The sequence below is a fragment of the Phodopus roborovskii genome, unplaced genomic scaffold (genome assembly GCF_943737965.1).
Source record: "Phodopus roborovskii unplaced genomic scaffold, PHOROB, whole genome shotgun sequence".
NCBI lineage: Eukaryota > Metazoa > Chordata > Mammalia > Rodentia > Cricetidae > Phodopus > Phodopus roborovskii.
This window is the reverse complement of record NW_026125545.1, coordinates 3,515,771-3,528,955: the sequence shown is the minus strand read 5'-3', so window position 1 is coordinate 3,528,955 and position 13,185 is coordinate 3,515,771. Positions and strand designations below refer to the sequence as shown.

At 41.3% G+C, this 13,185-nt stretch overlaps 1 pseudogene; it reads left to right on the top strand.

Moving 5' to 3' along the window:
- Positions 1 to 3,573, top strand: part of LOC127216441 (ribosome biogenesis protein BRX1 homolog) — a 64,418-nt pseudogene extending 60,845 nt beyond the window's left edge.
- The last annotated feature ends 9,612 nt before the right edge of the window (positions 3,574 to 13,185 follow it).

Sequence of the window (13,185 nt, the reverse complement as noted above, 5' to 3'; positions counted from 1 at the left end):
TTAGAGCCAGGTGAACTGGGGCGGGGGGGGGGGGGGGGAGCACGGAGGCCTGTCTTCTGCACACCTCAAAGGCAGCTGGAATCGTCCGTGACCCTGAAAAGAAGCTGCAGTGTTTCTTAAGAGGAGGAGGGGAGGGACAACATGAGCCAATGCATTCCTTGCTCGGAGTGAACGCGAATGCTCTTAAACGCACCAGGAGAAAAGTCCTGAAGGTTTCAAAACTCCCAGTGATGGTAAAGTTCTTGGCTAACTTCCTAGAGCATTATCAGGCATTATAAATGTCCTTTGGGTTCATGCAGTCCCTAAGAACAAAATAATTATTTTAAGGATTTTCGTGTTTAGTCTTTAGGGAGTCTGGAGGCTTATTGGTAATTTCTCAATAAAAATCAAATCTTTGCAGTGCGAAACAGGTTAGAAAAGATGACACAATATATTTAAAACACAAATAGGAATTTAGGAATTTTATCAGTTACTCCGGTAATAATAACTAAGCACTGGGATATACCAGGCAACGCAGAAGGGGCAGGGCTCTGTGGTGACCCAGATGAGACATGTCCCTACCTTTCTGATACAAGCTCCAGTGGACAGGAAAGGCTTGCAGTAAATCATGTCTAAGGACAATGCAAGTAACCACAGTGTCCTACTTACGAGATCATTAAGAATATTGTGTAAGATTTAGACATGCATTGTGCCGTAAAGACAAGGAGACCTTGAAAATGTTCAGGGCGTAGCTTGCTTACATGCCCATAGCTAAGAGTTTCATCTCCAATGAAAGGGAAATCCATTATTTGAATTGGTATCTAACATATAAAGATATTTTAAACATAATGTGTGTTTTCTTGATTGGTGGTTAATGTGGGAGGTGGGAAGGGCCCAGCCCATTGTGCGTGATGCTATTCTTAGGTAGGTTGTCCTAGGGTCTGTAAGAAAATAAACTGAGCAAGCCAGAAGGAACAAATCAGTAAGCAGCACTCTCCATGGCCTCTGCTTAACTTCCTGCCTCCAGATTCCACCTTTAGTTCCTGCCCTGGCTTTCCTCAGTGATGGAATGTGACTGAGAGTTAAAAGGTAAAATAAACCTTTTCCTCTTTAAGTTGCTTTTCACAGTGATGTTTATCCCAGCAATAGAAACTTAGGCTGACACACGAACACCCATTACTTTTGTTTATTTTTAAATATGTTTTATTTATTCTTGGACACTTTCTTATACATATACAAAGTATCTTCAACATATCTACCATGAATTCCTCTCCTGGACCCTGCTAGGATACTCACCAACAAGTTGTCTTCCTACTCCACATCCTCCCCTTTTCCTTTATTGTGGGTAACCATAGCTGCAGGGAGTTCCTAGGTGCAAGGGCTGTGTTATATGCAGAAGTATTTCATAGCTGTCCTCCCACCCTCCGGGTCTTACAGTCTCTCTGCCTCCCCTTCCATGTTTTCTGAGCCTTGTGAGGAGTTGATGCAGTTGTCCCAGTTAGGTCTGAGCACTTTGACCAGTTCTGAGTCTACAGAAGAAGCCTCTCTGGGCTCAGCCGAAAGCATCACTAAAACTTTAAAGCAAGATTGGCTGAATTAGGATCGTGCTGTTGCTGTTCTGCCTCATCTGCATGCATGCATTGAACAGGCATCTTTTAGATTTCTCTTTCTTAGTTTTCAAAGCTGTCAATGTGAATCGTTGTGTAACTGAATGTTGACCACCCAGAAAATTGGCAGGTGCCTGTGCAAGATTTATGTTATCTATGGTACTCAGTTTCTTCTATATTCTTTCCTTTTTTGTTTGTTTGTTTTTTGAGGCTGGATTTCTTTGTATAGCTCTGGCTTTCCTAGAACTCACTTTGTAGAACAGGCTGGACTTGAGCTCACAGAGATCTGCCTGCCTCTACCTGCTGAGTGCTGGGGTTAAAGGTGTGTACCACCACAACTAGTTTTTTGTATTTCCTTTCTTATCACCTATAAATTTTCATCTTAGTAACAATATTATGTGGTTATACTTGGTTTGTTAACATTCTATAATAACATTATGTTAAAAAGACACTTAACAAGAAGGAGGAGGAGAAGGTGGCACTAAGTTGTGGGTATAAACAAATATTTATAAGATATTTATATTTGATAACATATTCATTTAGCAGAACAAGAGGAGTAGGGCTCCCCCCAACACACACACACACACACACACACACACACACACACACACACACACACACACACACACACACTGAGCCTGCCCAGGGCCCATGACTCCCAAAAGCACAGGTTTTTGACCAGGGCTACATATTAGACATAAATTCACTCCTAGAGAGCAGGCCTCACATTGAATCAGAAAGTGATTGGTTGGTCCCTAATGACATTAATGCCACTATTGCCCCAACAGTGAGCACAACTTGGTGACAGAGTAGTATTATACACTTCTGCTTTCATCACTGAAACTATTGATGACTCTGGGCACCTCGGGGCCTCTCTAACTGATGGCACATAGGGAGTTATCACAGGCCTGACACTGGGAGTTTTATCAATAGCTCATACCTGCAAGGGGAAGCATTGCACATCCACACAGGATGGACTCTACAGTCAGCGGTTTTGTGTTGTTGCTGTTTTTAATTGGCTTATAGAAATAACAGATCAAGACATGCAGTGCAAGACTTGAGAAGGCTGATATCTCATTCTAAAGCAGACACTAAGATGAATCCTAAAGATAAAGTACTTGTGATTCACAAGGTTTGTGAAACTAAACAACAAAACAAAACAAAATATCTGCAATAAATGCATCTATTTTGAAGCTAAGAAAAACAGGATCTCTATATGTGGCTTTCAGTTTCACCTCTGGGCCACCTGCAAAAAATTCTTATTTTGAAACATTAATATGTATACCTTGACTGTACTAAAGGTGACTGGAAAGTGTTTGAGAAGTCCTTGCCCCCATTTGACCTTTAATCCTGCTTTTGATTAATTGCCACACCGTACTTTGTTAAAAGGATCTCAATTCAGATCCTTAGTACCAACAGTATCATGTTTACTTTTACCATTTTGGATTACAGGATATGGCTTTAAAGCTCCAGACTATAGAAGGTGTGGTTACAGTGGAGATGAGACCTCATTTGTCTTAAATCTCACAACGATTTTTCAGGGAGGATTTGGAGGACCAACATCATAAGAAAATCCTCATTACCAATGGACATGTGACAAGGTCCATCACAACTGCAAAGTGCCAAGAGAAACAGCAGGTCTAAAGCATCCATAAACTAGTCTGGGTAAGATGGTTCACACTTTTAGTCCCAGCACCCAGGAGACAGAAGCAGGCAGGTCTCTGTAAGTTTAAGGCCAGCTTGGTCTAAACATAAATTTGGAGGACAGCCAGGATTACATGTTCATAAGCTAAGGGAGAAAGAACCAAAGACTATCGTTCTTCATGAACCCACTGAAGATGCCTCTGTTAGACTAGCAGAGGAAAAACCAGTAGGAATACAATGGGTAACACCAGAACCAAGAGCAGCTCTGAAATCAAGAAACAGAAGAATTTACAAAAGGCATCAAGACACACAGCAGAAGATAAACAGAGGAAGTACAAGGTGAATCAGTGGGCAACTATTTTTTCCCAGTTATGGTATATTTATTTTGTAGTCCATGTATAAATACTTTTGGTACTCAGGACTACCTTATGTCTAATTAGGGTGTCATTTAAAAAAATAAAATTGTAAAGTCATTTGGTCTTTTTCTAAAGAAAACATCTCCAGAACTCAAATTGGTACATAGATATATGGATGGATGGATGGATAACAAAACAAACAAATCAAATCTTACAAAATAACGTGTTTTCATAAAGTTTTTATTTTTCACTTTTTTAAAGAAATATATTCTTTGTTTTGGCTAACCTACCCCACCCCTAAAACTATTACTTTCAATGCGATATTTAAATCTATCATATATATATATATATATATATATATATATATATATATATATATATATATACACACACACATATATCAGAAAGGGTCTCACATAAATAATCCAGGCTGGCCTTGAACTCCCGATTATAGCCAAGGGTGGCTTGACCTCTACTTCTCCTTTCTCCTGAGTATTGGGATTTCAGAGAGCTGTACCTGCTTTGTGTGTTAGGTAAGTACTCTACCAGCTGAACTACATCCTTAACCTCCTAAGTTTTCTTAAAATATCTTCCAAAACGCAAAGTTCTTTAAATAAAAGATGCTAAGCATTTAAACTTCTTACATATATATTTTCAGAATTCTAGAGAGAAAGTTTTCATACCCACAACGTATCATGAGTACTAACATGCCTAATTTCTTTGGTAACACTGAGTATTACTTTTTAAATGTTTGCTAATTTTATGTGGGAAATAGTTTCTTATGCATATTGAAATCATTCATCTCTTATTTGTATTTTCTTCCATGAATTTTCTCCCCATTTCTTTTCTCACTTCCATTAGCATACTTACACTTTTCTTAATAAATTATAATAATATCAAGTTAATCATTTTGCCTATAACTTTCTGAAACAACTTTTACTAGTTTACCATTCTGTCTTGTTCATGATTTTTCACACTCTTAAATTTGCATCTTATATATTGCCTACTAAGACTGTATCTATTATTTTTCTTTGGATTTTCCCCATGGATTAACATATTATAGGTGCTTCCTCATCTCATGAACAGTTTAAATATTTCCCCTATATTTCCCTCAACAGTCATTGTGAGGTGCCTATATCTTACTTTTGATTCATGATGCCCTCTTCAATTTTTCTTTTAATCTATAATTTATGAATGTATGAATTGGGGGGCTAGAGAAATTGCTCAGTGGTTGAGACCACTTACTGCTCTTGCAGAGGACCTACTGTTCTGGCAACATCCACATGGCAGCCAACAACTGCCTGTAATCCCAGGTCCAGGGGATCATTCATTGTTTTCTAGTCTCCACAGGCTCCTGCACAGTGCACACAATCTCACACAGTTATACACCTGGAAATCATTAATAAATAAATGTACTTTTAAAGAATCAGATGTAATTGTCCTGTTGTGTTCCACATTCTTAACCTATTTGTTCAACTCTATAATTTGTTTGAATATTCTATTCCTTATTTGTGTACCATGGATCTGTCAGGCAGTTCTTCTAGTAGCAGACATAAATACAGTGGTGGCATTTTCTGTGATATTTAACCTGGCAGTCATTGGCCAAACATGGCAGCCAAATGGGGCTGAGATGACTCAGAAACAGAGTTCTTAATTTTACTAACTTACTGGAGTGAGATATCCACCCAGCATGCACCTGTTGTACTGACTGCGCCCATTGGGGGGTGGAGATAGGTGCAGATGTGACCTGGGGGAACTAGGTCAGGAGTCCTGGACCCACCACTCTCTCTTGCTTCCTGGTCAGGAACAGAGAGCATCTGGAGGAAGCATCTTTGGGAGGGGAACCTGCTGGCAGTCATCTGTTTCTGGTGTAAGTGATTTTTCCCTGAAAAAACATCCATCAGCCTATTTGTTTTCCCAGATTTTTATTTATCCATGATAACTCACATTTAAATTTTTAAAACTGATACTAAATTAGTAAACAGAAAGTAATAATTTTTGAATTGCATGTGCCTATGAATATATTTTTCTTCCTGTAAATTTTATGGTTTTTAAACATAGATCAAGTATTTACAAATAGAAGTTGGTGGTTAGGAGCTAGAAAAATGGCTCAGTGAATATATGTGCTTGCTGGGCAAGTATAATGATCTCAGTTAAGTTACAGAACTACACCTGCGATCACATCACTCCTACAGCATGAGATGGGAGGCAGAAACACACAGCTGATGGCCTGAATTCAAGTTCTAGAACTACACCTGCAATCATAACACTCCCAGTGTGAAATGGGAAACACACAAGTTCTCACACAGTGCAGCAGCAAAAACAAAAGCCCCTGACTCAAACAAGGTGGAAGGAGGGAACTCACTCCCAGACAATTGACTTCAGACCCACATACACATGCTATGGCACAGGTCTACCTACACGCACACACATACACACACACACACACACACACACACACACACACACACACACACACATACACACACACATACACACACACACACACACATGCACGCACCCACGAATGAATGCATGCACACACACATGCATACACACACACACTAAATATTTTCTGTAAGTTTTTTTAAAATTAGCATCTAAATAGAGATTTTTTGTAAGCGTAAAAATAATGTAATGTATCTCAATAAGTTTAATATTGCCAACATGTTAAAATGAATGTATTTTATATATTTACATTAAGAAAAGACTCCATTAAAATCTCCTCCAGCTGTTCCTTTTACATTGTAAAGTACAGTCACCATTACAGTTTAAATTACATATTGAACTTCCATTTTATTTCTATTAGAAATAGAATTCTAGTTTTTCTGTATTTTTATTTTATTCTTTTTATATTTATTTGTTGTGCACACCAGATAAAATATATAACTCCAAGCTAAGTTTAACTTTAGATAAAGCATAATCAAATGGACAACCCCCTTCAGTGGCTTTGTTAGTCAGTGCCTGCTCAATAGGTGGGCATTTGACACAGGCTTGACTGATCATAAGCGTCCTCTCCCCCTGTCCTAGTTAGGGTTTCTTTTTTGTTTTGATTTGGTTTTGGTTTTTCAAGACAGGGTTTCTCTGCAAAGCCCCAGCTATCCTATAACTCACTTTGTAGACCACTCTGGCCTTGAACTCACTGAGGTTTGCCTGCTTCTGCCTCCCAAGTGCTGGGATTAAAGGTGTGTACCACTTACCACTTGACCTCCTAGTTAGGGTTTTTACTGCTGCAATGAAACACCATAACCAAAAGTAAGTTGAAGGAAGGGTTTATTTGGCTTACACATCTGCATCCATAGTCTATCACTGAAGGAAGTCAGAGCAGGAACTCAAACAGGGCTGGAACCTGGTGGCAGGAGCTGGTGCAGAGACCGTGAATGGGTGCTGCTTATTGGCTTGCTCAACCTGCTTTTCTTTAGAACCTAGGACCACCAGCCCAGAGATGGCCCCACCCACAATGGGCTTGACCCTCCTACATTGATCACTAATTAAGAAAATGGTCCACAGCTTGCCTACAGCCTGATGTTATGAAGGCATTTTCTCAATTGAGGTTCCCTCCTCTCTGATGACTTCAACTTGTACCAAGTTGATAAAAGTAGCCAGCACACCCCCTATCTGTACTGTTTGGTTAAGTACTAATTTGTCTTCCACAGCCAATCTGAGCCCTCCTACACGATTCAATATAGGGGTGCTCTTGCTATTTAGACGATGAGCTACAGGATGCAGGCCTTCTGGTCACAGCAGCCTTTTTTCCTGACCTTGGCTAAGTCCAAAGCACTGAGGTGAAGTCAGGGAGAGAGGTCTGGAGGTGTTTCTGATGCCCTGGAACAAGGTTTGATGATCCTTCTCTGGGCATGAAATGGACCAGCAGGAAGGTCTTCCTCTAAGAGACACACAGAATTGAGCCAGCACCTTAATCATAGTACCACTATGAACACTTCCTCTCTAACATTCCTGATGTTATTTTTCTAGACTTCTACTAAGCAAGACAGTGCTGTGCAGGTGTGCCATCTCTGGGCATTTATGCTTGACAGTAAATCCATGCTGCCATTGCCTTGAGCACTGGAGGAGATGGAGAAGGTTTTCTTCATATTTCTCCTCTCTCTCTCTCTCTCTCTCTCTCTCTCTCTCTCTCTTTCACTTGTATATGCCTTCGGTGAGCATGCATGTGTGAGCACATGTATGTGGGTGAGTACTCCTGCAAGTGTGGGTAGAGGTGGGAACCTGACACCTCAGGAGTCTTTCTCCATCACTTCCCTCCCTTTTCAGTGAGGTGTGCTCTCGGTGGAACCCACAGTTCCCTCTTTCAGCTAGCCCGGCTAGCTAGCTTGCTTTGGGGATCCACCTCCCTGTCTGTGCTAGGATGCCAAGAGTGCTGTCATTCCCACCCAGCATTTACAGGGATCCTGGCGATCTGAATTCAGTTCCTCACATTTACACAGCAAGTGCATTAACCACTGAGCCATCTGCCCACCCTCATGTTGTCCAGCTTTTATTAAGTACTTACTGAGGAAGGGGTATAGGGCTCATGCCTGTAAGCCCAGCACTCAGGATACTGCCAGGAACATCTCTAGGTTACAGAGTAAGACCTCATTTGAAAAAACTAAAATATTAAAAATTTTAAAATGTACTAACATGAATGCAAGCGGTGCATGTGAATACACAGGCACTTCTGATTCCTCCTCCACACTTGTCACTGTTGAACTCATTTTCTAAGACTAGGCTGTATCTGCAAACTCTTATTCCTAAGACCCTGAAGGTCTGATGCTCTTAATGCTGCCCTCAGAGAAAGAAGTGACCCCCTTACTCCAGCTTTAATCCCACAGTTCTCAGAGGTACAACACTGGATGAAAGGCTTCAGGGCAGTACTGAGTCTTCTATCTGCAGGGCACAACGCAGTTCAAACACACATGCATGTGTGCGTGCATGTGCGTGCACTCACATACACACACACACACACACACACATACACACTATAGGGGTCTCTTTCAAAGATGCCTTAAATTTCAAGGCACCAATAGCAAAGATTAAAGAAGCACAGAGCCCATCCAAGCAAGGGGTCTATGGCCAAATTAATCTCTTAAGGTCTTAATTCCCTCATCTGTAGACTGGAACCCAGCTGACTTTGTAGTGTAACAAGTATGAAGTGAGTTATGGGTGGGGTTTTGGAAATACTGAGATCTCAGGTCTCCCTGGCTCTGCAGCCCTTGCTCCTGACAGCAGTGGCTACTGTCTTCTGCTGCATTGCCTCTCCCCACCCCCACCTCCATTTTCAACCCCTGCTGCCTGTGTGCTTTCCTGGAGCTGCAGAGTCCAGGCTATCACACACATAGAGAAGTGTAAAGGCAGTAATGTGTTTTAACGGCATTGCAAGTTTCCTCCCTGCATGCCCATCTTAGGAAAAGCAGAGAAGTAGACTGCTCTCTTTCCTGGTGTGTCTGTCTTTCTGTCTGTCTGTCTGTCTGAGTCTCTGCTGACTAAACAGTAAAGGAAGACATGTCCACACAAAGGCACTTCTGACAAAGCTCTAATGACCCCTGGACACTTGGAGCTCAAGAGTAAGGCAGGCATGCTGCCACGGGCCAATAATCTTGGAGCTTGGGAGATGGAGAAAGGAGAATCAGAGTTCAAGGTCACCCTCTGCTAAAGTGAGTACAAGGCCAGGATGAGCAACAAGCAATTCTGGAGGGGAAGAGACACAGAGGGAGACAGAGATAGAGGCATTTGCTGTAATCCCAACAGTGGGGAGGTGGGGGAAGAAGATTAGAAGTTCAAGACCATTCTCTCTGCTACACAGTATGACACAGGCCAGCTCAAAGTACGTGAGACCCTGGCTCAAAAAAGGGGAAAAACAAAAAAAATAAAAAGGATTACAGAACAGCCTTCAAGTGTTTCCCCCTCGTCTTAAAAATACTTTATTTCTTTATTCATAAGAAAGCAGCAGCATCTGGGGAATATACAAAGTAGTACATCTGGGAATATAGCACAAGAATGACTGTTCTTTTAAATAAGACATAGGCTTCATAAAATTCACAATTATTACTCTTAAAGGCCCAGCCCCAACCTGGCCCAGATGCAGAGCTTGTTTGAGGTCATTTTGGGCTGTGTTTATTTTGTTTTGGTTTGGTTTTTTGTTAGGGATGGAATCCAGGGGCTCACACTAGTTAGGTAAGCATCTTGTATGTGTGTGGGGGAGGGAGGTGCACATGTATGCATATGTATGTGAAGACCAAAGGTCAATGTTAGATATCTTTCTTAATAATTCACCATTTAAAAGGAAACCATGGTTTTTACATGTATTTATTTATTGCAGGTGTATGTGTATGAACATGTGTGTGGACAAGCATGTGTTATGCTACATGTGTGGAGATAAGTACAACTTGTAAAATCAGCTCTCGCATTCCACTATGTGTGTTCAAGGAATTGAATTGAAGTTGTCAAGTGTGGTGGTGAGAGCCTTTGACTAAGCCTTTTTAGTTAGTTTATTTATTTGTTATTCGTGTGTGTATATATATGTGCCTACATGAATTTATATACACTAGATGTGTGCAGGGGCCTATGGAGAACAGAAGAAAGTGTCACACATCCTGAAACTGGAGTTCTAAGCTATTGTGAGTAGCTATGTGGGTGCTGAGAACAAAAGCTAGGTCCTCTGCAATAGCAGTAAACACTCTTAATCATGGGGCCATCTCTCTAACCCCTTCACTCTATTTTGTGGAACAAAAGCACTCATTGAACCTGGGGTAAACAGATTTAGCTAGTCTGGCTGGCCATCAAGCCCCCAGAATTCTCCTGCCTTCCTCTCCAGATATGCACCACCACCCTTAGACCTTACATGGACTCTAGAGTGATGGACTCGGGTCCTCACACTTTCATGGCTATGATATTAGAATTATTAGATAGAAGTAATGAGGCACTAGACCGATGCATGGTTCAGCAATTTAGAGAGCAGTTAGTGATCCTGTTGGGGACCTGTGTTTGCTTCCCAGTACCTTGGTTAGTTGACTCACAATTGATGGGGGAATGTCCTGTATGCTGTAAATTTGTTTATCTTATTGGTTGATGAATAAACACTGATTGGCCAGTAGCCAGGTAGGAAGTATAGGTAAGGCTACTTGTTATGAGCATTTTTTCCTGCCAGCCTGGTCCCAGAGCTGTGCCAGCCCCAAATAACACACAGAGGTGCTGTATTAGATATAAAGCTGTTGACCAGTTACTAGTTTCTTATTGGCTAGCTCTGTCTTAAATATTAACCCATTTCTGTTAATCCATGTGGTCTCATCTTACTGGAGAAAGGGCTCAGCATTCTGCTCTCTCGGTCCTACATTTTGAATCTCCTCCCCCTTCTCCCGAAACCTCCTTGTATCCTAGTCCTACCAACAGTGCTTTATTCATTAAACAATAAGAGAAACATATTTACAGAATGACCTCTCCTATCAGCAACCATACTAGGAGAATGCTGGGAAGGCAGGGCAGAGAGTTGTGAGGGAGACACTATATAGCTACCAGGAAGACAGGACTCCAGGCATTTTCCAGTAAGCCAAGACCATGTAAAAATACTTAGATTAATAGAAATGGGTTAGTACTTAAGAGAGAGCTATCCAATAAAAAACCTGAGCCATTGGCCAAACAGTTTATAATTAGTATAAGCCTCTGTGTGTTTACTTGGGACTAAATGGCTGCAGGACCAGGCAGAACAGAAACTTCCATCTACACACAATGGTCTATAACTCTAGCTCTAAAGTACTCTGCAGTTGCTAACACCCACATGCACATATCCACAAAGAAACATACAGACACATAATTTTAAAACAAATCTGTTGGCCAGATGGTAGTGGTGCACATCTTTGATGCCAGCACTCAGGAGGCAGAGGCAGGTGGATCTCTGTGAGTTTGAGGCCATTCTGGTCTACAGAGAGAGTTCCAGGACAGCCTCCAAAGCTAAAGAGAAATCCCATCTTGAAAAACCAATAAATAATAGATAGATAGATAGATAGATAGATAGATAGATAGATAGACGACAGATAAACCTGTTTAAAAATGGTGAGAGCAAACACCTGTCTGATGTTCTCCATCTCAAAGGACAGCATTCACTTCCTCTCCACACAGCACACTGGCAGCAGGTCTTGCACAGGTGATAACAGTGGTTTTTAAGTTTTTAATTAATCCTGGTTGGGCTTTTTTCTCTAATATAACACACACCACCATTAGCAAACAAACAAAACAAAACAGAGGCAGAGGGAAGATTCTTTTGCTGGCTGTACCTTTGATCTCCAGTCCTAGGTTGTACCCAAGGGGATAGGATGAAGAGGACTATGGAAACTGGGAAAGCATTGTTTTGTTTTTGCAGAAGTACATATTCTCTTACTAGCTTTCCTCCAAATGGACTTATTGATCCCTTCTTCCACTGAGGAAGAGCATGTTCTGCTCAGCAGTAAGGAAGTTGATGAACTAAGGAAAGTCTAGAATTTGTATAGTGCATGTAAATAAAAACAAACAAACAAAAAAAACCCAAAAAAACAAAAAAAACTGGAAGCATAAAACAAACAGGTTAATTTTTGTTGTTGTTCTAGGATGATTATCTTGGGTTTGTGTGTGTGTTGTTGTTGTTGCTGTTTGTTTTTTGTTTTGTTTTGTTTTGTTTTGTTTTGTTTTGTTTCAGCTTGACACAAGTTAGACTTACCTGGGAAGGGCAATCCATTAGATTGCTTATAGGCAAGTCTGTAGGGCATTGTCTTGGTTAATGACTGATGTTGGAGGGCCCAGCCCACTGTTGTGGAGCCATCCTTGGGCTTGTGGTTCTGAGTTGTATAAGAAAGCAGTCTGAGGAAGCTATGGATAGCAAGCCAATAGATAGCTTTGCTCGTGGCTTCTGCTTCAGTTTCTGCCTCTACGTTCCTGCCTTGAGTTCCTGCTCTAACTTCCCTCCATGATGGACCGTGACCTGGGACATGTAGGCTGAAATAACCAGTTCCTGTCTGAGCTGGTTTTGTTCATAGTGTTTGTCACAGCAAGAGAAACCTAACTAAGACAGATGCTAATGTTTTATCCTGCAGATGGACATGGAACAAGTCACAAAGGATGCTGGGAAAGCCCTGTGCTCTCAAGAGGACTCAGGAAGTTCCCCGAAGAACACCAAGAGCTCACCTTTACGTGAGTGGTAAAAGGACAGCCTTTGATAGGACTGAGGAATGAAGGAGGTGAGAACTGAAAGTAGGTTGGAGCAGGTCCCAGTTGTGTCCCTACAAGTCTACTGTGGTTCTCTTGGAAGGAGAATGCCATTTGAGAGAGACAGCTGACAGCTAGGTTCACTGTGGTCCTATGTAGAAAGTCCCCCACAGTTGTTATTCAAATGTTTTCTGTGAGCTGACTTGGACAAGAATTCAAATTTTATTGCTCTGGGCCATCTGGACTGAAATAGCTCTTCACTAAGTCCACTCAGAGGCAGTTCTAAAGGAGCATCATATTAGATAAAGCAAATCTCCATCTTAGCTAGTGCTTCAGTGCAAATGGGTAGGACTGGATGTCATATGACAAAGGCATATCTAGTTTGGAAGGTAACCAGTCCATATCTCTTTCTGAGGATCCAGACAGGA